The sequence below is a fragment of the Rhinoderma darwinii genome, chromosome 1 (genome assembly GCF_050947455.1).
Source record: "Rhinoderma darwinii isolate aRhiDar2 chromosome 1, aRhiDar2.hap1, whole genome shotgun sequence".
NCBI classification, from domain to species: Eukaryota; Metazoa; Chordata; class Amphibia; order Anura; family Rhinodermatidae; genus Rhinoderma; species Rhinoderma darwinii.
The window spans coordinates 629,096,425-629,124,270 of NC_134687.1; the positions used below are offsets into that span (position 1 = coordinate 629,096,425).

Below are 27,846 nucleotides of genomic sequence, written 5' to 3' on the forward strand. Positions count from 1 at the left end.
AGAACCTCTTTGAGAAAGTGACTTTATGTCAATCAGTGACATATAATGTGTTAAAAGCTGCAGAATCCCCCTGCTGTAGATAATAAGGACATGTACCCATCTACCCTCACCCTGCAGCCTCCTGGGTGACTTGTCATAATATAAGGGGTGTATAATCTGCAGCATCTGGCACATAACCCCAAGAACACAGATCTGACTATTGAATGACTCAAGAATAGCGGGGTTCAGATGACACCCCATCACCAGCTGCTTGTGCCCAACAGGTTGATCTGGCAGTGAAATAGTCCCTGCTCCCTAGCAGTACCGGCCGCCGCCGCCAGGGGGCGCCCGCTGCAGCTTCTCCCCAGCTCCTTGGTACATAGATCTGGTCTTCTTGCAGTCCCTTCTCTGTCAGTGGCTTCCTCAGTCACATGGGTTGTGTGTGTGAGTTTAAAAGAGCCTAAATCGTGTATAGCTGGTGCAGTGGAGGCTTCCAGGAGCCCATTGGGAAGTGCTGGATATATGGTGACAGAGCAGGGGGATCCAGGAGGAGCTGCAGCCCCTACACCCACTGTAAGTAGACCCCAGCCCTGATCCTACATGTGTATGGCCAATGCAAGGGCACAATTGATGCTGCAAAGTCTGGCTGCTGGCAGGAGGGTGCCCTGGGGATGTGGGCATCTGGGGTGCTGCCATCTCTGGTGCATGGTCTGGAGGGCAGTGATGCAGTTTTAGGAAGAGCTGCTGAGCCATTAAACTTGAAAGGGAGTGGCAGCAGAATAAGAGAGGCTTTTATGTCATTGTCCAGACTCATCACCAGCTGCAGAGCGGAGGACCCTTCCTGTGCCCTGGACTCTGCCTGGCACTGCTGTGGGGCAGCTGGGACTTCATGCCAGTGTGTACCGGGACCTTTGCTCTGTGGATTGATTACATTGACTTTGTTACATTTTGTTTATTTTTATTTTTTTTAGACCTAATATTTATTCTTTGGATACATTGTGTCCATCTAGAGCTCCCTGTATACATCCAGTCTATGTACATGTATGGGATGTTGCTTCCTGCACCCCGGGTGCCAGCAACACTTCCTCTGCGCTGCTGTGGTGCCTGCTCAATGTTACCAGGCGGGGAGCTGGCAGCCTCCTAATTGTCATATTTTCCTTTTAATAGGGTCTGCTGCTATTCACTCCCTTATAAAGCGCACTTCAAAGCCGGGCTGTGTGGGTCTCGCCTGTGTGTGTGATTTCTCTCCGGGTCACAGGAAAACATTTATCGGTGTTAAGCGCCGGCTGTTTACGTTGCCACCGACCTCATTTTACCCTTTTTGTTTTTTTTTTAACAAGTGCGTTGCTGTCGATAAAGGGTTAAATAATCAGTCGTTTTAAAAAAAAAATAATTGGTTTACGCTGCGGCACTTGGAGCGTTAACTCCTTATTTACCAGGATGCCTCCCAGCTCGGAATGTTGGGGGAAATCCAAATAAAATTCTGGAGTTTCTTTTAGAAATGTTTAAAAAGTAAAACGAGCAAAAATCAAGTTTCCAGAATTTTGTAACTGTGACGAGTTATTCCGGAGCTGCCCCCTCTCTCGTCCAGACCGTACGGCGTTGCGTTTTTTTTTTAAATGTTTTTTTTTTTGCCAATACGAGCACTAATAAGCGTCCGAAATCGTAATCCAAAACCGAAACTATCGGATCCGACCTCTCCAGCCATTGAAGTTGTGCCCACTTTCTGCCGTTGATGTCCCGATCGGGCACAGGTTTTCACCCAAAACAAGCGTCCATAACGGTTACATCTGTGGCAGAGATGATTGGCTCCGATTTATGGTCGCCTTGTGGCTTGTAGTCGGTTGTGGCGTAATCGTGACTCGTATCTGGGGCACGGTGAATTTAAGATGTCGATTTATTTATTTTCGCCACACGTACGAAATGTAGTCAGCATTATAATCAATCCCTTCCAATATGGTGGCTATAAAATGTGATTGTTTATTGTCAGTTCGGAGCCGCTGACGGTTCCAGATTCTGAGGTCGATCCTTCTCAGGAGTCTCAAGTTCTTTGCTTGTTCTTCGTACTTCTCTCCTCGTTCTTGATAAGATCCCGTGGATCCAGGAGCCGTCCGATCTGCACATGACAAGTTATCAATACATCAGATGTGGAAGGGGGCATTCGTTTTTGGAAGTTCTTCTGTGGTCCGTCTTTGCTGGGCGCGGGGTGCAATTATTTTAGTATTTAGATCATTAGTCCTGATGTTGTCTGTAGTTACTTTGTATCTCCTGTGATTCTTCGCTGATACGGTTCTTCTCCATCACGGCAGAGTAATAATGGTTTGTTTCCCGCCTTGAACTCTTGTATCTGTTTTATTGTTTGTTTTTTTTTTATTTCTTTTTTTGTTATAAACTCAGTCGCTGGATTTCCTCAAGTTTATTAAGACTGATTGTGGGAGAGCAGGAGACGTGGACACTAAAGATGTGCGCTATTCCAAGAACGGCTCTATGGGGAAGTAAATGAATATTTACAGAAACATGAATCCTTTCCACATGACGTCTAATTGCTGCTGATACGCAGGGCTCTGCCGTTAACCGGTGAGGGTTACTTAATGACTGGTGGGAAAGGGAAAGATATTGGGGTGACTGCTGAAGGGAAAGATACTGGGGTGACTAGTGAAGGGAAAGATACTCGTGTCACGGGTGAAGGGAAATGTACTGGGGTTACTGGTGGGGAAGAGAAAGATAATGGGGTTCCTGGTGGGGAAAGGAAATATACTGGGGTCACTGATGAAGGGAAATATACTGGGGTCACTGATGAAGGGAAATATACTGGGGTCACTGGTGAAGAGAAATATACTGGGGTCACTGGTAAAGGGAAAGATACTGGGTCACTGGTGGGGAAGGGAAAGATACTGGGTCACTGGTGGGGAAGGGAAAGATACTGGGTCACTGGTGTAGGGAAATATACTGGGGCCACTGGTTGATTCACAAAGTTTGATTTTAAGAATATATATAACTTTTTGATGATTGTGCTTATCTGTAATCTTCTCTATAAATCCTATAGATTATTCTACTGAAGATGTTTCAGAAATGTTTCTTTCTCTCTGATAAACTTAATTGTGACTTATCGTAAAAAAAATAATAATGTACAAAACAGATGCATTTATTATGCTATATCTCTACAGATCTTCATTTGTATATTTTTAGTAAGTTCTTGCATAAAATACCTATAGATAGATAGGTAGGTAGATAGATAGAGATAGATAGAGATAGATAGATAGATAGATAGATAGATAGATAGATAGATAGATAGATAGATAGATAGATAGATAGATAGATAGATAGATAGATAGATAGATAGATAGATAGTAATGAGATAGATAGATAGATAGATAGATAGATAGATAGATAGATAGATAGATAGATAGATAGATAGATAGATAGATTACAAGAAAATGGCGACAGCACACTGTGAACACTAATGCCACCTAAGCCACTAAATATAAATAAATATGCACTAAAGCTAAATCTACTTATAATAGGGAGGTTCTTAGTGCACATTTTTGATCAAATTGTGTGAGCCCACCTGCCATGACAAGGCGACCTCTGTAAGGTGGGTCCCTACTCTGCACATACACCCAGAACTGGGACTAAGCCTACATATATATCTAGTGATGGCAGGAACCAGCGTTAAACTAATTAAAATCACCCAGGGCAGAATGTGAAGAGGGCAAGAACAAAAGATGGAGGTAGATTGATCTAGATTTATAGACTTCTCCTGACGCTGCTTTTGAGGTACATTGTATAGATTGTTTCTGCTTTACATGGCGCTGTAGACTGTTGTATTATATTTTTCCTGGCTCCGACCCCTCGTCATAAACAAGACATGATAAGTGACAGGACTTTCCTGGTAACCGCTTTGTCCGTGTCTTGCGGGGGGTGGAGGGGGTTTCTGTTTGTCATCTGTCTGTTTTCGTGCTTAACATGAACAGAATGAAAAAGTCAGATAAAAACTCTTCAATAAAAACAATGTAACTTGGCTTCGCTGAATTAACCGTTTCAAGGCCAGAGGACGATGTTGCCCCCAGGTCTACTCTACCTGTGGAGTGTTACTTGCTGCTGCACAGACTTGGCCCATACACGGTTTAATTTTTCCTTATGAGGTGAATGTAATTTCACAGTATTTCAAAGTAACACTTTCTGTTGCTGCATTCACTCCTGAGATCTTAACAAAGTGGAAGGAATAGTCTCAGGAACATGTAAAGAGTTTATATCGGAAACCTTCCAGTGTCTATATGAGAGGGAAGTGGTAGAGGACAAAGTGCAACTCCAGTCATTACTAATACTGACAGGACTGGAGCAGAAATGTCCCCAGTCACATAAAAACATTTCAGGAGCAATTTTTTTGCAATTCTCTTTACACTGTGCATTGTTTCCTCTCCAATGTCACCCCCTGCTGAGTAATGTGCTGTATATGAGCTGCCAAGAGCAGCTACTATAATACTGCCCCCTATATACAAGAATATAACTACTATAATACTGCCCCCTATATACAAGAATATAACTACTATAATATTGCCCCTATATACAAGAATATAACTATTATAATACTGTCCCCTATATACAAGAATATAACTATTATAATACTGCTCCTATATACAAGAATATAACTACTATAATACTGCCCCCTATGTAGAAGAATATAACTACTATAATACTGTCCCCTATATACAAGAATATAACTACTATAATACTGTCCCCTATATACAAGAATATAACTATTATAATACTGCCCGCTATATACAAGAATATAACTACTATAATATTGCCCCTATATACAAGAATATAACTACTATAATACTGCCTCCTATGTACAAGAATATATCTACTATAATACTGCACCATATACAAGAATATAGGTACTATAATACTGCTTCTATATACAAGAATATAACTACTATAATACTGCTCCCTATGTACAAGAATATAACTACTATAATACTGCCCCCTATATACAAGAATATAACTACTATAATACTGCCCCTATATACAAGAATATAACTACTATAATACTGCCCCATATACACAAGAATATAACTACTATAATACTGCCTCTATATACAAGAATATTACTACTATAATACTGCCCCCTATATACAAGAATATAACTACTATAATACTGCCCCTATATACAATAATATAACTACTATAATACTGTCCCCTATATACAAGAATATAACTACTATAATACTGCCCGCTATATACAAGAATATAACTACTATAATACTGCCCCCTATGTAGAAGAATATAACTACTATAATACTGTCCCCTATATACAAGAATATAACTACTATAATACTGTCCCCTATATACAAGAATATAACTATTATAATACTGCCCCCTATATACAAGAATATAACTACTATAATACTGCCCCCTATATACAAGAATATAACTACTATAATACTGTCCCCTATATACAAGAATATAACTATTATAATACTGCCCCCTATATACAAGAATATAACTAATATAATACTGCCCCCTATATACAAGAATATAACTACTATAATACTGCCTCCTATATACAAGAATATAACTATTATAATACTGCTACTATATACAAGAATATAACTACTATAATACAGCCCCCTATGTACAAGAATATAAATACTATAATACTGCCCCCTATGTAGAAGAATATAACTACTATAATACTGCCTCCTATATACAAGAATATAACTACTATAATACTGCTCCTATATACAAGAATATAACTACTATAATACTGCCCCCTATATACAAGAATATAACTACTATAATACTGCCCCTATGTACAAGAATATAACTACTATAATACTGCCCCTATATACAAGAATATAACTACTATAATACTGCTCCTATATACAAGAATATAACTACTATAATACTGCCCCCTATATACAAGAATATAACTACTATAATACTGCTCCTATATACAAGAATATAACTACTATAATACTGCCCCCTATGTACAAGAATATAACTACTATAATACTGCCCCCTATATACAAGAATATAACTACTATAATACTGCCCCTATATACAAGAATATAACTACTATAATACTGCTCCTATATACAAGAATATAACTACTATAATACTGCTCCCTATATACAAGAATATAACTACTATAATACTGCCTCCTATGTACAAGAATATAACTACTATAATACTGTCCCCTATATACAAGAATATAACTATTATAATACTGCCCCCTATATACAAGAATATAACTAATATAATACTGCCCCCTATATACAAGAATATAACTACTATAATACTGCCTCCTATGTACAAGAATATAACTACTATAATACAGCCCCCTATGTACAAGAATATAAATACTATAATACTGCCCCCTATGTAGAAGAATATAACTACTATAATACTGCCTCCTATATACAAGAATATAACTACTATAATACTGCTCCTATATACAAGAATATAACTACTATAATACTGCCCCCTATATACAAGAATATAACTACTATAATACTGCCCCTATGTACAAGAATATAACTACTATAATACTGCCCCTATATACAAGAATATAACTACTATAATACTGCTCCTATATACAAGAATATAACTACTATAATACTGCCCCCTATATACAAGAATATAACTACTATAATACTGCTCCTATATACAAGAATATAACTACTATAATACTGCCCCCTATGTACAAGAATATAACTACTATAATACTGCCCCCTATATACAAGAATATAACTACTATAATACTGCCCCTATATACAAGAATATAACTACTATAATACTGCTCCTATATACAAGAATATAACTACTATAATACTGCCCCCTATGTACAAGAATATAACTACTATAATACTGCCCCCTATATACAAGAATATAACTACTATAATACTGCCCCTATATACAAGAATATAACTACTATAATACTGCCCCTATGTACAAGAATATAACTACTATAATACTGCCCCTATATACAAGAATATAACTACTATAATGCTGCCCCCTATATACAAGAATATAACTACTATAATACTGCTCCTATATATACAAGAATATAACTACTATAATACTGCCCCCTATATACAAGAATATAACTACTATAATACTGCTCCTATATACAAGAATATAACTACTATAATACTGCTCCTATATACAAGAATATAACTACTATAATGCTGCCCCTATGTACAAGAATATTACTACTATAATACTGCCCGCTATATACAAGAATATAACTACTATAATACTGCCCCTATATACAAGAATATAACTACTATAATACTGCCCCCTATGTACAAGAATATAACTACTATAATACTGCTCCTATATACAAGAATATAACTACTATAATTCTGCTCCTATATACAAGAATATAACTACTATAATACTGCCTTCAATATACAAGAATATAACTACTATAATACTGCTCCGATATACAAGAATATAACTACTATAATACTGCCTCCTATGTACAAGAATATAACTACTATAATACTGCTCCTATGTACAAGAATATAACTACTATAATACTGCCCCCTATATACAAGAATATAACTACTATAATACTGCTTCTATATACAAGAATATAACTACTATAATATTGCCCCGATATACAAGAATATAACTACTATAATACTGTTTCTATATACAAGAATATAACTACTATAATACTGCCCCTATATACAAGAATATAACTACTATAATACTGCTTCTATGTACAAGAATATAACTACTATAATACTGCCCCTATATACAAGAATATAACTACTATAATACTGCTTCTATATACAAGAATATAACTACTATAATACTGCCCCTATATACAAGAATATAACTACTATAATACTGCCCCTATATACAAGAATATAACTACTATAATACTGCTTCTATGTACAAGAATATAACTACTATAATACTGCCCCCTATATACAATAATATAACTACTATAATACTGCCCCCTATATACAATAATATAACCACTATAATACTGCTTCTATATACAAGAATATAACTGCTATAATACTTCCCCTATATACAAGAATACAACAACTATAATACTTCCCCAAATATATAAGAATATAACTACAATAATACTGCCCCTATATACAAGAATATAACTACTATAATACTGCTCCTATGTACAAGAATATAACTACTATAATACTGCTCCTATATACAAGAATATAACTACTATAATACTGCCCCTATATACAAGAATATAACTACTATAAACTTCCCCTATATACAAGAATATAACTACTATAATACTGCCCCCTATATACAAGAACATAACTACTATAAACTGCCCCTATATACAAGAATATAATTACTATAATACTGCTCACATGTACAAGAATATAACTACTATAATACTACTCCTATATACAAGAATATAACTACTATAGTACTGCCCCTATATACAAGAATATAACTACTATAATACTGCCCCCTATATTCAAGAATATAACTAGTATAATACTGCCCCTATATACAAGAATATAACTACTATAATATTGCCCCCTGTGTACAAGAATATAACTAGTCTAATATTACACCAAATTTGGTTAACAAAAGAAAGCGGGGGACCCCTTTCATGATGTCCATATGCTCTTAAACAGGATATGTGCAAAGATTGCGTTGAGTGGAAAATTCCTTTAAGACTAGTGAACTGCTGTGAGTGGGTATGCCCTATTAATGGCAAGCCATGGAATCCGACATTGTGTGTGACTTGATAGATGTGGGTTTTCATAGGCTTTGGGACCTCAACCACTGTGGGATTCCCACCGTGAATTGACTGTGCCAGGCTATGGGTACAGGTCTTTCGCCAGGAAGATTATTTTTGCCGCCGTTGATCTGGGAGGAGCCAAACAATTTCTCCAACTGGTCAAACCTGGCAGGACTTCACTTTTGTTTTTTTAAACACTTATACATATATGCTTTTGGAATGTGAACAGTAGCAAATATCACCTGACTCGCACATCAAAAGCGGACTCAAGTGTGAGTCTGCACTGACGCTCGGCCCGCTTCTTACTGGTTGTTGCTAAGAGGCCTGGTCTCCTAGAGACACATGATGCTGATGAAAACCCGATTGTGCCGCGTTCCGTGCTTCAAAAACGTAAACTCAGCAGTCGGAGCAGCAGTCAGAGCAACACCAGGAACAGGTGTTACTTTCTTAGGTTTTCTGTCAAACCCCTTTACAGACCACACAATGAAATGAACGCCCCTGGTCCTCCAGAGTGGAAATCTCTATCTGTTTCTCCGCTCCGTCCTAATATTTTTAGTTCCTCCCGTCACTGATCCTGTTGTACCGCTATGTGGATGAAACTATTCTGTTCAGAACTCCAAAGCCGAAGCCTCATCCTTTCATGGAGACGAATGGCATTTTTGAGAACTTTTCCTAAACTGTACGTTGAGTCACCAGCAATGTTACCTTCAGGAGTCGTCGTTCTTTTTGGCAGATGACCACGGTTGGATGACTGAGGAGCTCTATAAGTAGTTTTGGGGGAAGCTCCATATCCTTCAGCACCTCCAGTCTTCTCTGTTATTATTAAAAAAAGAAACCCGAAGCGGCCAAACTAAAATAGAATTGGCTTTTGTCGTGTGGAGTGTAAGCCACTGCAGGAGGTCCGTTATCATGCGAAAACCTCCCACGTGGAGCATTAGCTCTTTGTTGCTGGTGGGTCTGAAAAGGGACATTGCATTTAGTATAATTCAGGGAAACCCACCCACACATCTGTTGCATGAATTTATAAGACACCATGCAGCCCCCGGTGTGATGGATGGAGCTCAAGGCCTTCTGGTAAATCACCAATGACGGAGCTTTTTTTTTTTTTTTTTCTTGAGCAAAACACAGTAACTACATTCATCCCGACCGAGCCTAAAAAGTTTGGTTGTGTACGCCTTCTAATAATCAGCCTGGATTGTGGGACCGAACATGGAAACATTCTAGAAATTTTGGCATCTTTGCTATGGAGTCTATGAAGGTGGGCACCAAGAAGGCAGATCTGGCCCATGGGCCGCCAGTTGGACATCCCTGATCCAACAATATGAGCAGCCATAGCGTCCCCTCCCAGCCCCCGCTCCTTCTATAACTAACTGAGTATAACTTTACTGGGAGTATTTACACGTCTATAATTGGGCTGCATGTTAGTCCAGGTGTGTTAGGCGAGTGATTTATAAGGGTCCGTGTTACACTGAGGTCAACCATACCTGTTTTATGTCAGCTTCTAATCCCAGCAGGCTCACGGCTCGTAAAGTCCAGAACATAGAACCACAGTGCAGGATTTTTATATGTGATGTTTTCACCAATAAACAGTTGTGTTATATAAATTGTATTTATCTATCGCCGTTATGTATGTGGCGCTCACATACTCCGCAACGCTGTAGTAGAGCTCACAGAATTATCTCCCTATCTCTAATCATATATACAGTATATACACACAGATATGGACCCTGTCTTTGAGAACCTCAGGTCACCTATATGTATGTTTTTGGAGTGTGGTTTAAAGCCAATATGTCCATAAAAAAAAAAACAATGTGACCACCAGGGGGAGATCTCCGAACCCTAAGCATGAGATGAACCACTGATCGATCGTTTCCCTGATATGCACCACTCAGTCCCCCAAAAATGAACACACAGACCCAAGGCAGGGGTGTCAGGATGTGTCCCAAACCCCACGGTCCCTGACGTGAAGGAGAATACCTGTCAGATGGACTATAGTCGTCTAATTGTCCCCACCAATCCCAAGCATTCTTATTTGTTATACATATCTCTATCACTTCCCCCGGCACTCCTAATTGGTTGTGCAAAGAAATAGTTTTAATTTTTTTGAATCCATAAATTTTACGTCGCGACCCTTCAATGGCGTAAGAGGCGACTACGTGCTCAGCCTACCCCTTGTCCAGCCCTGTACGGACTCTAAGCACATGCTACTCTGGGAGGTTTGAAACCCAGGACCCAGTGTTAGGACCCTCGGGATGGACCCGTACAGACATGTCTGCTAACCTGGTAATGATCTGCAGTGTGAATTTTATTAACATACTGTATTTTTCAGATCTTCTGTTTTTATATAAAGTTTTTTTTTTAATTATTTTTTTTTCATACCTCAAGCTAGGACTCTATGCCGATTAATCCCGCACAATTATTGCACTAACGTAATTACACTAAATATCGCTCCTTAATATAATGCAATGTAATCCGATAGCAAAGCATGATATTGTACATGCGGTTTCCAACAACATCGTAATTGCAAAAAAATCCAAAAATAGAAATTTTTTTTTAGGATTATTGCCAATTGCATGCAATGTTTTTTTCCCCCTTAGGGTTTCTTTTTTTATATTCAAATGCGATATTATGGGATCATGACCTTTTTATGATATCACAATGAGTTTTAGATTAGACCGCTCCTCCCATATGGCAAAAAATCACGTAGTAATCGCATGTACAGTAAATATGTAGTGCTACCTTGTACGAGATCCCATTGTAAGACGTTTTCGTTGTTGTTGTTATTGCATCTACTGTTCCTTTCTCTTATTTTTATATTTTATTTATATATATATATTAATTTGAGCTTATTTTTATTTTTACACCGTAATTAGGGTTTATTAATTATATTAAATTATTATAATTTTTTATTTTATAATTAATATTATTTTATAGTTATTTAGATTTACATAGTACTTTTTTTCACATTCTAATTAGAATTTTTCCAGTTTTTTATTAATATTTTTTATTATATTTGTTTTATTATTATTATGTTTTTATTATATTATTTTATGGATGTTGTACTTCATTTTGCTTGAGTTTTTTGTTTTTTTTCGTTTATTATACAATTGAATAGATTTTCTAGTTTTTTGGGGTTTTTGCTACATTTCTTTTTATTTTTTAACCAAATACATTTCTAACTCTTTTGTTGTCACTAATGCGTTTTTTTTTTTGGTTTGTTTTTTAAAACAATTTTTATGTTTGTCTAGAAACTAATAGACGCTAAAACTTATATAATGTTTTCATCTAAATCTTTCCTTATACCACTGGACGTGCTGTAATAATAAAGAAACACGACCGTGGGGGTTACAAGTGTCTGTTGTGAGATCCTTAGGGCTACACCAGAGAATTTCACATTTCTCTATCAGTTATTCTCAGAACTCTGCCGCTTGTACAGGAAAAAGTTCCAGTAATAACTGTAGAGCAAGAAAAAAAAAATTGTTGCCCTGGAGGTGGAGCTTTACGTTACTAAATGATAAAATGATGTGTTGTGCTCAAAACAAATAAATTTATTGACATATTTAAAAACAAAAAATTGTCAAAAATTTGCGAAATGCAAAAATAAACAAATTCCGAATGTGTTCTTTCCTTCTGGATTCCTCACCGTTCCCTCTTTGCGGTTCGGGTCCCCGATGCATCTGTTTACGCTCATATGTAATGTGAACGGGCCAGCCAATCACAGGCCACCTCAATCACGTGTTGACCATAAAGATGTCACTATATTGGGCCGTAACTGATGTCTATGGACGTCCCGTCATCACACAGAATAATTGTATAATGGAAATGGTAAAGAATTCTAAATGTATCAAATAGTTTTTGAAATTTTTGTAATTTTTTTTTTTATCTCTGGAAATCCCGTTAAAACTGATAATAAATGATATACAAAATAATAATGCTAATTAACATAAAGGATCAGAACACACCACCCCAGCTGCTGCGTGTCGTCTCTTCACGGAGAGATCTGTTTCTTATTAGATCGGGAAAAAAAATTCTTATAAATTCAGAAATAGAATTTCAGAGACTGAATCATCTCACGTTCAATAAATAGTTTTTCCTTTTTTTTAATGGACTTGTAAAATCCACTGCTGACCACATTAACCCTTCTAGCACCTCGTCTGCGGTCATCCCTTACAGGCCCACGAGGGCTTTACAAGGGTCGGCTCGCACACAGCTGTATAACGGCTATTTTGACACATTGGCTGTTTTATATAATCCTGTTTATTTGGAATACATTAGGATATATCCCAGTGTCTGGAGACGGTAATGGAAGACATCCCTCTGAGGTGTAATTACAAAGTTTATAGGCTCGCTTCATATATTAATATGATAGAATCTCCGCTTTATGGGCTCCAGCTCTGGCGGTCCCTGTCATTCCCAGGCCTCTGAGATGAATACACTCCATCATTTCCCTAATCCGGGAGAATGTAAAGCCGGAAAGACATCTTGTTTGGGCATCTGTACCAGATGTGTGTGCAGCTTCTCATAAAATCCTTTTGTTTAAGGAGTTATCAGCTCCGACTGTCAATCATCCCGGTGCGCTCGGTGGTTTTGTCTTTACTCTTCGTTTCCTGTGACAGATTATGAAAACTCCTCTATGAGAAGTCAAAATAAAGCTTTGTTCTTAGATTCAATCGTGAATACAAATTATTCAGGACATGCAAATAGATGTCGACCGAAGACGACGCGGTGCAAATGTGCACATTCTCCAAGTGTGTTCTCTGCACTCATAAGTTTATTACATTTCTTTTTACAAAAATTTGGAGTATAAAAACTTCCATGAAACTGAAGATCCACAAAACCACTCAAGAACTTGAATGTACCACGAATTCTTGGAACTAAACCTAGTATTAGAGAAAATTTCATAAACACCTTGTGGCGTGTAATATTGTTGGATGAGATCCACATCGTAAGATGAGATTCTCCAAATTTTTCCCAACTTTTACTTCTTGGAGAGTCTTGTCACTCGTAATCTCCACCGGAGCATTGGTGATACAGCAGCACTGTTGATTTCATTGGCTCTGTATTGAAGGTGGGGATTGCCTGGAGGGTTTTTTTTTTTTAGGACTCCATATTTCCAATTTGATTGGAAATCCGTTAGGTTCAAGTTATACAGTACATCGCCATGTTTCTTTGATATTTCAGAAGATACATGAAAGTGGATTTGCCGTAGAGTTGGTGACAAGCAATTCTCACCTTAAGTTCTTAACATTCGTACATGGAAACATTGGGGATGTTTGGGTCTTTAGGCTTCTCAATGGTTGTTCACAATATTTGTGATCGCCTCCAGCCATCTTGCTGCTGGCTTTTCTCTTTCTCCTCTTCCGAGCCAAAGTAGTTGGGTCTAGAAAAGGGTGGATTTTGTCTGGTTAGTATATTTTCTCTGACATGGTCTGTTGATCATGAAAAGTGGTCCACCTCAAAAATGTACAACCGGAACCATCAACCTAAGGAGCAGATTTCATCTTAAGTGGGAAAACATGTGACGGTGATCTACATTTATTCTGATTGAGAAGGAGGACTGACCATAGAAGGATAGCCTTGTATAGAAGTCTTCGCTATAGAATTGGTCAGATGTTTTTGAATCTAGATGAACGGTCTTGGCACTACACATGGACCTGATCCGGTGGGTAGACCTGGTAGGATGATAAGATGGGTTTACATGACTACCTTTAGGCCAAATATTTGTATCCACAGTGAATAATCGTGAATATTTCAAGACTGTGTATGAACCAGCTGTGTGTTTTTACATTTAATGGCCTGAATGTAGGAAGTAGAGTAATCCAGGATTTGAGTCAAGCTTGGTATAAAATTTACTGCACATTTTAACTTCTCACAGTATGGACGTGGAGCTAATAAATAATTGCACCCTCATAACAGACAGGATTTGTAAATGAGGGGGCTGCACTGTACTGCCTACCCATTTTCAACAAGTTTTCAGAGCAATAACGGGATTACTCATGGATTTCTGCAATGTACGGACGCATGTAGCCTAGATCCTATATTCTGCAATCATTCTGGTTGAATTTGAAGTGGAGATCTTCGCTGTCCAGCACGGATTATTTGTGTGAAATTGTCAGTGCGCACACAGATCTGTGTCAGGCATTTGCTGCAACTTGACCCGGCTGCCGAGTGAATGTAAGTGCATTGTTCCCAACGAGTGCAGGTGCCGGACTGCGCTGATTACGAAACCTTCTGGTTGGCGTTGCTCTCGGAGCGAGGGATGGACTGCATATCTGTGTGTTGAGGCAGGGCTTCTTGGAAGCGACTGTTGTGTGATGTCATTGACTAAACGCGCGTTCACTGGAACGGCCCGGGCTTGTGTATCTGTATGGGGACACTTCCTGTAATGATCGAGACCGTTCCATGCCTGGTGTCTCTGCAGACTCTCTTCTCCAGCTGTTGTGTTACACAGGTCACAGGCCCTTTACAATCTGCTGTTTAACTCTACTGTCTCCAGGTGGTTGACTACAATCTCCGCTGCCCATAATCCGATATATAGGGATTGTATTATTGTAAAACAGAAAATAACCACATCATGCATCTCGTAGATCTAAGGGTCTCTACCAAGAGCTGATATTTAATCGGGATCATTCATGGAGCTCACAATAGTCCATATAATTTTATTCAACTTGCATCCTTTAGAGGTCTATCCTTCTTAACTTGATTACTTCATGGAGATTTTTGACTTGATATTTAGATGAAATTTCCCCTTAAAGACCAGCTCCACCCTAATCCTACATCTTGTGTATGTAGATACAATAAGGATCCAAGCATGAAAATAGTATAATGTGAAAATGAATAAATATCAACCGTAAAGACCTGTTCGAGGGTCTTGAATTTTACAGCCAAAGAAAAGGGGTAGTGAAGTGACAATATGCTATTATGGATACAACATAATTGAGTTCCGAGGACCTGCACTGGTGTCTACACTGTACAATCTCCACCAAAGGGAAATACTGTGTATATTTGGGTTTTGGGTGACATTGCTCCAGATTTTCCTCAGATTGATGAACATACATTTATAGATTCAGTTTATTTTTATAATCATGTTGAAACGCTTAGAATTTCCTCAAATTTTTCGCATCAATTTGCCCGTTGCTCATATCTCCTGTTGCCCCACTGGACTGAAGAGCATGTGCCCTTGACAATTGGCCCTGCCTGATGATGAGACTTGCTTCAGTGTTCCAGTTGTGTTCCCAAACTTTACTCCTAGGATTGTCCCACTTGACTGTGTTGACGTCTACTCTGTTCCTGTCCCTGAGTCAACCTCTGGTTCTATCGACTAACACATGAATGGTGGTTGCTTTCTTCTATGGTCCTCACACTTTATTCCAATAGAAATTAACTAAAGTCATGATTTTGACTTGGCTATTGCAAAACTCAAACTTTCTTCACCTTTCTTTGGTGGACTAACTTGTAAAATTTAGGATTGTTGGCTTGCTGAAAGAGCCACCTTCTGTTTGCAGATAGATACCTGGACATTGTGTTGTAGAACTTGTTGGTACAATCCTGAGTACAGATTCATAAATGACGGCAAGCTGTCTTGGTTACGTGGCATCAAAATGGGTCCAAACCATGATACTGCCACCACATGTTTCCTGTTCTTAGAGGAGTCTTCTGGCTTGTCCTGATGGCTTCCCTTTTTCATTTTCAATGGTTTCCATAAATCTTCTTCTGGTCAAGGCATTGCAAAAATGTCCAAACCTGTTTGAGAAATACCAACCTGTGGTAGTGAAGACTCAGGTTTAAGTATATGCAGAAATTCTCTGTTAGAATCGGATGCTATAACCCTCTCTCTCAACGGTTTCTCCAACACAATAGAGGTCGACTGTTCTCACTGCTCCAGGTACGTCAGTGAGTTACATGGGATACAGTTGGCTCCTAATGACTTGATATTGCTCATAATCTAAGCAACTTAGTTGCAGCTTCCCGTTTTGCATCAATGAATAGAAAGGTTCTGACTTGTAACCATGTACATGAGATCTGATCAGAAAGTTCCCGTACATCCACCAGTCTTATACTCCTCTTCATAGTCATCTGCCCCATTAGATACACACAGTATTCCTGCCATTCCCGAGGAGATGCTGGAAGTTTTCCACTCTTATTATAAATTGCAGGAATAGTCTTCATAAAGACTATGAAGACCCGTTGTCATAGTGAAGAAGCAAGGGACTATTTTTGTCTATTTATGATCGATCTGCGGCCATATCGGAAGCCTTTATTCCTTATTTAAGCTGTCATCACCAAAGACAGTTCTTAACATTTCAAAGATTTTCTGTTCCTCCTCTATCATTTATCACACAATGCTTGATGGACGTTCTTTACAAGTCTTCTCTGTTCATTTTTAATATGACAAGGATAAGTGAAATGTCTTTAAACCTGTTTTTTGCGACTCCATTTGAAGAGTTTTGGAAAATGATGTCTCCACCTGATGTAATTCTCTTCCTCACTTCCAGCTCCCCTACCTATTCCTTACCTCACCTACATGACTACCAGCTCACCTAACTAGCTACCCACTACTACCTCACTGCTGCCTCACCAACCTCACTACCAGTTCACCTAACTAGCTACCTCACTGCTGCCTCACCAACCTCACTACCAGTTCACCTAACTAGCTGCCCACTGCCACCTCACTGCTTCTTCACCCACCTCACTACCAGCTTACCTAACTAGCTACCCACTACACCTCACTGCTGCCTCACCCACCTCACTACCAGCTTACCTAACTAGCTACTCACTACCACCTCACTGCTGCCTCACCTACCTCACTACCAGTTCACCTAACTAGCTATCCACTACCACCTCACTGCTTCTTCACCCACCTCACTACTAGCTTACCTAACTAGCTACTCACTGCTGCCTTACCAACCTCACTACCAGTTCACCTATCTAGCTACCCACTACCGCCTCACTGCTGCCTCCCCCACCTCACTACCAGCTTACCTAACTAGCTACCCACTACCACCTCACTGCTGCCTCACCCACCTCACTACCAGCTCACCTAACTAGCTACTCACTACCACTTCACTGCTGCCTCACCAACCTCACTACCAGTTCACCTAACCTCCTACCACCACCTCACTGCTTCTTCACCCACCTCACTACCAGCTCACCAAACTAGCTACTCACTGCTGCCTCACCCACCTCCCTACCAGCTCCCCTAACTAGCTACTCACTACCACCCCAGTACTGCCTCACCAACTTCACTACCAGCTCACCTAACTAGCTACTCACTACAATTTCACTGCTGCCTCACCAACCTCACTACCAGTTCACCTAACTAGCTACCCACCACCACCTCACTGCTTCCTCACCCACCTCACTACTAGCTTACCTAACTAGCTACTCACTGCTGCCTCACCCATCTCACCTAACTAGCTACTGTCTACCACCTCACTGCTGCCTCACCAACCTCACTGCCACATCACCTACCAGGTCATCCATTCCTTACCTTAGTACAACACAATCTGCCTCACCCACCTTACTACCAACTCGTCTACATCACTACCAACTTACCTATTTAACAGCTGCCTCACCTATCTCTCTACCACCGTACCTATCATTACCTCAACCACCTTTATTACCACCTAATTTTTACTCCCTACATCACTTCCACCTCAGCTAACCCTTTACCTTACTACCAGCTTACATAGCTAACTACACATAACCAACTCACCTACCTCTCTAATGGAACCTATAACATAAGAAGTATTAGAACTTTTTGAACAACCTCTTATGGGTATTTAAGTAATAGACAGATTTATTTCTGTAGGAAAGAACGCTCCATGCGTTCTCTTTATATCTCAGCTGAATACTCTTGGCCTACACTGAATCTGTCAGTGAATCTTGATGGCACAGGTATAAAAGATATATAAAAAAGTAGCAATATCTGCAAATAAGCTGGCCCCTGTCAGGCTGATTCACCGTCGTATTGACCCGGATGCCTCATCAGTGATGTCAGCACCATAGTCATGAACTGGATGCAGATGAGACGAGGATTGAGTTCTGTGTGAATTTTTACCGTTTTCTAAACCACGAACTAATTAGTGAAGTGATTTGTTGCCAGTTTAACTAATAAGGACACCGGCAAGGTCATCACATGACCACAGTATCCGTATAAAGTCGCCATTAATCGTGGTGGCCGGACAGGTAACGATTCATCACTGAAGGAACTGCCAATCTACACCACGTCCTGATCTCAAAAATCCTACATCTAATAGAGATGAGCAAACTGTTTTGACTTTTTTGACTAAATTTTCTGGTCCATAGAATACAATAGGAGAATCACTTTAGCTATTTTCTTAAATTTGGCAAAAATAAACATAATCCTGTCAAAATGAAACAAAACTATTTGCTCAAATCTACTTCCCAATATATGAGGCATAAGGTCTCTTAGCCTTGGTCTTTTTGACTGCTGTAAGGTGGTGGAACGGGCAGACATCTTGTCCATAGGACATCATATATTAATGGATCTTTATGGATTTGCCCCATGTGTATCCATGGAGAGAACATGTGTAGGACCCCTTGAAATGTACGAAAAAAACAATTCTGTTTAATGCCGAAAGTCATACTACATTAACTTGTAGGAGGACCTTTGATCAACATTGTCCGGCGATAAATAGGCAACCCTTGGGCCAAAAACACTCCTGTCAGATGTCTATTACCTCTATGAGGAGCACATATCAGGCTACTTTGTGGATTGTTCGACAGAGTTACTTAGTTCCCTCGCTATAATTGGAGACACTTTGGATGATGGCGTACATGTGTTCATTGTGGGCAGTACATCTGCTCCTCATGGGTGTGTCTGTGACCCAATAATAGTCTGACCCTGCCCTGGATATAGGATTGACCAGAGGTGGCAGCACTTACCACTCTAGGACCTTCCAGCTGTTATTAAGCTACTAATTTGTTTTATAGAAAGCATTGCCACATGTAAATCTGCATAAAACATGAGCATATTCATCTCTCCCCGAGACCTTCTCCCATAAATTTAGTAAAAAAAAAAAAGACATTTTATTGTAACGATGGATGGAAGGAATCTCGTTTATAATTATCTGGTGATAATGCTCTTCAAACGCTAAGAAAGGCAGCAAAATGGTAATAAAAATATTTAGCAGTACAAGTGTCACGTGTTAAACATATCCGAGGGGGGAGGACCACAGGGGCCCGGCAGTTATGAGCAGCGTCCTGAGTCTGGAGTAAGGTGTCTACAGCAGGTTGGGATATACTGTAAGTAGCTGGCTCTGCGGAGGGTGTCCCAGCTCTAGTTTTAAAAGTTCCTAAATCACAGAAGTTAATGAAAAAGTTTGTGCCCCCTCTCTGTGCCTTTGTTAGGGTGGGGGTAACGAGCCCTTCATTTTTAGTTTTTGTTTTTTTTATCTAAGCAGAAATCCGTCATCAGGGGTTTCGCTCTACAAAATGCACAAATTCTCCCGGAGAACAGGCCGTCCATATTGTGTGCACATGTGGAGTAAAGTGGTAGTCTTTTCCTCTCTAGTTCGAAGATGAATCATATCTCTATGGGTAGAGAGGGAAGGACCTGCTGCTCATCTGAGGTGCGATAACTTTGGGTGGTAAGCTGGGAGATGGATTCTCTGTGCTTTCTGTGTATTTTGAAACAGCAGTTGCGTTGGTTTTAGGGTTTTATAGCAAGGACCGGAAAACAGTCTAAAGCGTGGACCCAAAAATTTGTTGTGCCCAAAATTCGATATTACGGAAGTTGTGATTGTCGAAATGATTGTCAGACGTATGAAACACTCAATTTTATGTTTAATATGATGATGTTAAAAGGGTATTTTTGTGCCTATCTCTTGACAAGTCATAGGGATCCTGTGATGATGAACAGGGACCCCCACAAACCAAGAATTAAGTAGTGATCCTGTTGAGATGGCCGATTTGTGTAACTCTAAATCTTCAAATCTTCTCCGCTCCATAGTACTGTGTACAGTTAAGCGTAAAACTAATTGTATGTAAGTTCTTGATTATGGGTGATCCCTTTATGTGAACTGCGGTGACCCCAGACTCTGACAACACTGTAATGGGGGCCCCCCTATGTCTAAAAAAAGACGAGCCTATTTGGAGTTGACTTTGGAGCCAATCACTTTCTACTACGGTCTACATTTTATAGGATATGTCCGGTGTGTGTGCTATAACAAAAATTAAAATGTAATTATAGTACAAGCACAAGTTCTGTATAGATAGAGGGTAGCCCTCAGAATCATTTAGATATGAGAGAAGATAGATAGATAAACTTGTATGGATAAATGTAATACAGATGATATGAATACTGTAAGACGTCTGGACGCTGGTTTCTCAAGATTGTCTTGCTGAGTGTCTTACTCTACAAGGTGACTTATATCTTCAGAGTTCAGAGCATCATTCTTTATTCACAGTTGGAGCTCCTGGCCTGTCTGCGGGGGCTCAACACATGCTGTCCTCATTGTTGCCTGGCTGTCAGGCTCTGCTGATACCACCATGGTTCTCTGTGACCTGTGTATATAGTCACACATCTTTTATCCTCCATCCCACCTGTGCACCAAAGCCCCTTAACTACATGTAATCATATATATGTTAAACTCCACTTCAGCACCTGCATACATATTGTAGTACAGTTTTTTTGCTTCTCCATACTGGTGTAGTCTGCGGGGTGTGGTACTTCAGGTTGCCTAGCAACTGCTTGTTTATCTGCCTGGGTGACCACTACTTTAATACATGTAGCTAAGTGTACAGAAGTGGTCACCAGAAGTTATATCAGCTGTATAGTAGACTGCCTCTCCATGCTGCACAGACTTGTTTTAGGTTCCTCCTGCCAATGAGTAGGAATCATGAGAAGATTGCACAATAAGGATAAGAAACCAGCAAAACAAGGGGGAAAATGTGCAGGAGTGAGGAAGACTAAGTGCTGAGCGAGACATTAAGGGTGTGATCATGTCCACAATTCCCAGTTCCGGACTCGCTATCATAATTCAGTTCCTGTTTTATGAATGAGGCTTTATTGCCAAATTTCGTATTGAATGTGCGTTATGTGACGATGGCGAAGAGTCTGTAAATATCCGTTAAGGTGAAACACTTTAGATATATTATCACACAATTAAGATGTTTAACAAGCAAACGATTCTAGAACATCTGCGTCTTCATAATGAACGTCATCGTATTAGACAGAGCACAACACTGAGGAGAGACGCCATTAGAGGTGTTAATTGGGATTTAAAATAGAGAAAATATCACTATAAATCAGAGAATTCTTAAAGTTGTCCTACTTGAAAAACCCCTCTCCATATACCCTCTTGGGAGTAATACAGGGGTTGGTGTTCTGGGGGGTCACTGGTGTCCATACATTACACGGACCATTATGCAGACAATGGGCAGCTCCTCAGAGATAACTCATCACAGTGGACAAGCCCGTTAAACTGTAAAACGGTTTCTCCATGTCCGTAAGACCCCAGAGACTATGTGCCCACCACAAACAGGCTACAGGGTGGTCCATAAGATATTGTCTTGGAGCCATACTCGCATGGAGAAAGTATTAGTAAATGAATAAACCAATTCTGGAGAATCCCTTTAATTAACAAATTTGCATAAGACCGGAAATGTTCCAAACGGATGAAGTAACAGATCGATAGTGATGTTTTGGACTGCTGGAATCCGAGTAAAATAAGATACTAAATGGGAAAAAAAGCTATAAAAAAAAAAGGATAAAGACTGCAAAGCTGGAGACAGAGACTCCGTGCCAAAGAGAGTAAAACCGATTCTAAAATGTTCTTCAATTACATAAATAATAATAAGGTTAAAACTAAAAGTGTTGGCCCTTTAAAAAGTAATGAGGGAGAAATTGTGGAGAAAGCAAATTTATTAAGAAATTTTCTTCTCCACCGTGTTCACAGAGGAGAATGAAATGTCAGGTAAAATGCAGAGGAATAAGGTCAATTCTCCATTAAATTTTACATGTCTAACCCCGGAAGATATGCAGAAATGCGTTCAAAAGATTAAAATCGACAAATCACCATGTCCAGATAGAATACATCCCCGAGTTCGAAGGGAATTAAGTACAGCGATAGACAGACCATTATGTCTTCTCCCAGTATTCTTTTACAAATGGATCTCGAAGTTGGAGGTTTGGGAAAAGAAGTGGCAAATGAGGTTTAACACTGATAAATGTGAGGTTATGCACTTGGGAAGGGAAAATACATGTCCCCCTTACATATTAAATGGGAAGTTACTGGGTGAAACTGACATGAAAAAGGATTTACAAATATTGGTTGACAGTGAACTTAACTGTAGCAACCAGTGTCAGGCAGCTGCTGCCAAGGCAAATGTACCTTCTGAAGAGAACGTTTGGGAGCTCCAGGAAGCCTCTTTTTTTTTTCTGGAATGTGTACACATTTGGAGCTCCAGTGAACCTCTTCTTTAAATACACAAATAAAGTGCATTTCTCCTTTCACATTGACTCCTAAGCTAAATGTAAAAATACCAGACCATTCAGATGAATGTTAGCCCTCTGCATATACGGCTCACCAAGCTTTTACTCTCCCTGCTCTTGACAGTCCTGGGCTCTGCTCCCTGCAGACCTCTCAGTTTGCCGACATCAGCAGCCTCGGCTTATTACAGTAATTAGCTCTGTCCGCTATAAAAATATTAAAGGAACATCCTAAAGCTTATTACCTGCTACAGAGGTCATCCCAGGACTGTGTCTACTGCTCAAATGTTATCTTATTAATGTCTTCTGAAAATTCTTCATCCAGGTCCTGCAGAACCTCAGAATGGCCATTCTGCCCCTTCACCCCTTGTCTTCTATGTACAATAACGGCCTGGCCTGATGGGCTGAGGTGGAAGGTGCCATTGTACTTTCTTAGTCGATACATACAAAGGGAGGACCCTTATAGTTGGTGGGCGTATACAGTAGCCCCGATACCCCTGAAGATCGTAGCGAAACATGTCGGGGGGGGCTTCCATTTCTATTTTAAATACTTGTCCTGCTGACTTCTAGAATAGAACTGTGAGCTGGGTGCAACGTGCTGCAGCCGTTGGCTCTAGGCTCCCTATACTCTGCACTGTGCTGATTGTAGTCAGCAATGGACCTTGTTTTTACATATATGTAGTTTGTCTTTGTTGCAAAAATCAAATAAATACTTTATTATTTTCTATTCTGATAGTTGGAAAACAGGGCTTTTTTGCCGGTAGGCAAATCAATCTTTTCAATTGTACTTTCTTAGGCCTCATGCACACGAACGTAAATACGCCCGTAATTATGAGCCGCAATTACGGCCCATAATTACGGGGCCATAGAATTCTATTGGCCACGGGTACCTTCCTGTATGCTTATGGGAAAGTGCCCGTGCCCTTGAAAAATATAGAACATGTCCTATTTCAGGCTGTAATAACGGCACGGGCAGGCCCATAGTCTATGGGGCTCCCGTAATTATGGGTGGCTACGTGTGTGCACCCGTAATTACAGGAGCATTGCTAGGCGACATCAGGGGATAGTCACTGTCCAGGGTGCTGAAAGAGTTAACTGATCGGCAGTAATGCTCAGCACCCGGGACAGTGACTACCGCTGGAGTTAATAGTATTAAAATTTAACTTACCCAGAACTCTTCTTCTTCTTTCTCCAGTCCGGCCTCCCGGGATGACGTTTCATCCCATGTGACCGCTGCAGCCAATCACAGGCCAATCACAGGCTGCAGCGGTCACATGGACTGCCGCATCATCCAGGGACGTCGGGCTGGATGGCGAAAGAGGGACGCGTCACCAAGACAACGGCCGGTAAGTATGAATTTCTTTTACTTTTATTACGGAAAGGGCTGTCCCTTCTCTCTATCCTGCACTGATAGAGAGAAGGGGCTGCCGATTAGCGCAGTGCAATTTTGCAGCGAAAACGTGTCCGTAAATACGGGTGGAATACTGGTGACACCAGACCCGTATTTACGGGCACGGGTCCGTAAATACTGGTGCAATACGGGTCGAATACGTGTGACCAAGGACCCGTATTTACGCCAGTATTTACGGGAGGACAAAAATACATTTGTGTGCATGAGGCCTTAACTCTACAAAATTCTGTTTGTCTTCTTCATGTCCACGATCAGCGAGAAATTTTTGTCGTCGATCAAATCTTTTATGATGACCTAGAAATTATAATTTATGGGCGTCCTATCTCCTCGCGTAAACAGGCATCTGCTAGTAGACAAGACATATGGAAAGAAAAGTGATCTCAAAATTGACCGAAGTTAAAAAATACAACCGATTATTCTTATATATAAATACAAGTCTTTCGAATGTTAACGACTCGCCATATCGTCAATCGGCGCTCAAATGTATATGCACGTGTAAATGGACTTTTTATTATGGCCTAATTCTACAGTTTAACCCACTCACCAAATGGCTCCTCCTAACGCAGATTCCTAAACTTCTGTGTTCTTGAGATGGAGGGGCCAATGGAGTCAGGAATGGAGTTATAAAGGGTGCCAAGGTAGCCGTCACACCCAGCCCTGGTGCCGGGTGCCGGGTGCCTGGTGCACCCTCACATTCACTCTTTTGTCATATGTTACATTTTGTTTGAAAATCTGAAACAAAGTGTAATAAATATATATAAAGAAGGGGGCAAATACTTTTTCATGCAACTGAGCATCTGTAAACTCAGCCATGCATCCTATGATATGTTCAGACAGAGCTCACAGCATGTATTCTAATTTTTCCTCTGACACTGACCGTTCTTTTGACTGTTACGCCCTTGGATATGACATGTAAGTGCAGTCTTATACAGTAACTGATCAGAGGACATTGCTAACAATAGTATCAGTCATAAATACATATATACACTGTACATTGACAAGCGTGTTCCTGACCGGATAACACAGGATCCATATATAAGGACACAGGTGACATACTGACACTTCTGGACCAGTCATTTACTGTTATGACATCATCATATGTTTGTATATTAATATACAGTGCACATATCTCATATACAAAAACTTGGATGAAGTCCCTGATTCCCCCCCCCCCCCCCCTCCCCTCACATCAACATCCCTCCTAATAGACCAATATACATGCAGCAGAATCATAGTGACTGACGTTACTGGTTTCGGGGCTTGTGGTGACTGCCATATCTTCAGGCTCATAGTAACAAGTGGAATCGTCAAAACAGTTAAAAATATTTATTTTTCTCACGCGTATACCATACAGAAGTCTATGGATTTGTTCTCACTGGTGACCATCGAGAAATTGCTTTCTCAAGTAGTAAGACTGAACCGGAGTTACCGTGCTGGGAAATGTATTGGCTGCAGCAGAAAAGGAGACCTGTTATACCTGGCGTCAAATGTGAGGTGTAATGTCTGATATCAGGTACTTGGTAATAATACTGTTGACCTTGACATAAGACGAGATGCTGCTAATCCTTGAAAAGCATGCATCAGATATTGCTGCTGTTATACTTTAGTCATGACTCTAAGATACTTGGCATCAGGTATGGCATTTGTATCAGATATTAGATATAGAGCTGTTATAACTGGTACCAATTATGTAACGCTTGACAGTAGAAAGAATACAAATTATCATTCATGTACATCATAGTAGCTCAAATAAACATCATATCAGAAGCTGGGGTGACGTACTTAGCATTGGTCTTGGCTGTTATACTTGGCACCATGTTTGGCATTAAATGATGACCGGACAATATTATAATTAGTATATTGAAATTGACATTGAGTAAGATACAAATCACTGTCAAGATCTAGGGGTATGTGGACCCACTGGGCTGCTCCGCCATAGCGGAGATGCAGCTGGCCAAGTCAGTCTATGCAAAGTCTATACAAAAAAAAGTTTGTACCACAAGGGTACCTGAGTTAGTCCAGACAGTGGCAGAGGCTCTGGCACAGATGGGGCTAGATGTGGCAGGCTGTGGCGGATAATACCAGGAGTAGCAGATGACACCAGATGTGGCGTATAACAGCAGGCGTAGCAGGTTGCGCCAGATGTGGCGAATGATACCAGACGTGGCAGATGACACCAGACGTGGTGTATAACAGCAGGTGGCACAACACGACTCCAACACTAGACAGGCTCAGGAACAAAACACAGCACGGGATACAGGATACAGGTAGCAGGGCACAGAAACACTGGGAGCAGGATAACACTAAGGGACCATTTGCAATATGAACATGGGAAGACTAAAACAACGCTCAGGCAAGGAGTGAAAGGGCAGGGCCCCTTTTATAGCCCAGGGAAATTAATTCATTACATATGCGCACTGGCCCTTTAAGGATGGGAACCAGCGCGCACGCCCCCTAGCGGAGACTACAGGACAGAGCGGCCAGATGCTCTGACGTCTCCAGGGAAAAAGATATCGGGCACAGAAGGGAGGTCTTCGGCCGACAGCAGGTAAGGGGAGGCTGCGGACCACGGCCATTACAATAACCTTGATATCAGACACAACAATAATAAACTTTATTCGGCATTGAACCATAATGCTTGACATCAGCTATGACATTAGTATTTAATATTCGACATTGATCTATTAGACTTGGTACCAGCAATGTTGATAGTGATGCTTTATTTTAAGAAAAACACTATTTAACTTAATATCAGTCATTGTTGAAACTTTTCCGAACATTAGACATTACATCATTTCATTTGGCGTCAGCTAAGACATTACTAGGTGACATCAGACATGGTTCCAGAGATGTTGAACTTGACTTTGGTCCAGATACAAATATGCACTATTTGTGACAAAACACTATTAAACTTATCGGCCATTGGAACAATTATATTTAATTAGTCATTGCACTATTAAATTTGGCGTCACATATGACTTTTATATTTGATTTCAGATGTAGACTATATTTAACAATATTAAATGCGACAATAGAATAGATACAAATTTCCTTGATATCAATGAAAGCCAAAACACAGTTGATATCAGATGTTGGTGATGCTAAACATAGCATGAGTCATTGTTTTAATATATTTGGCATCAGATATTACATGTTAGACATGGAAATTATAGTTGATAACAGCAATGTTGAACTTTAATATTGGACCAGATACAATTTATTATAATTTCATACAAACTCTAATAAACTTGATATCAG

The 27,846-nt window shown here is 39.9% G+C and overlaps 1 protein-coding gene across 3 annotated transcripts in view; it reads left to right on the forward strand.

Moving 5' to 3' along the window:
- Positions 1-388: 388 nt before the first annotated feature.
- Positions 389-27,846, forward strand: part of CNTFR (ciliary neurotrophic factor receptor) — a 440,906-nt gene continuing 413,448 nt past the window's right edge. For all 3 annotated transcript variants that reach the window (XM_075842688.1, XM_075842662.1, XM_075842668.1), the window contains exon 1: positions 389-552. The gene's annotated coding sequence lies outside the window, so the exon portion shown is untranslated. The remainder of the gene's footprint in view (positions 553-27,846) is intronic.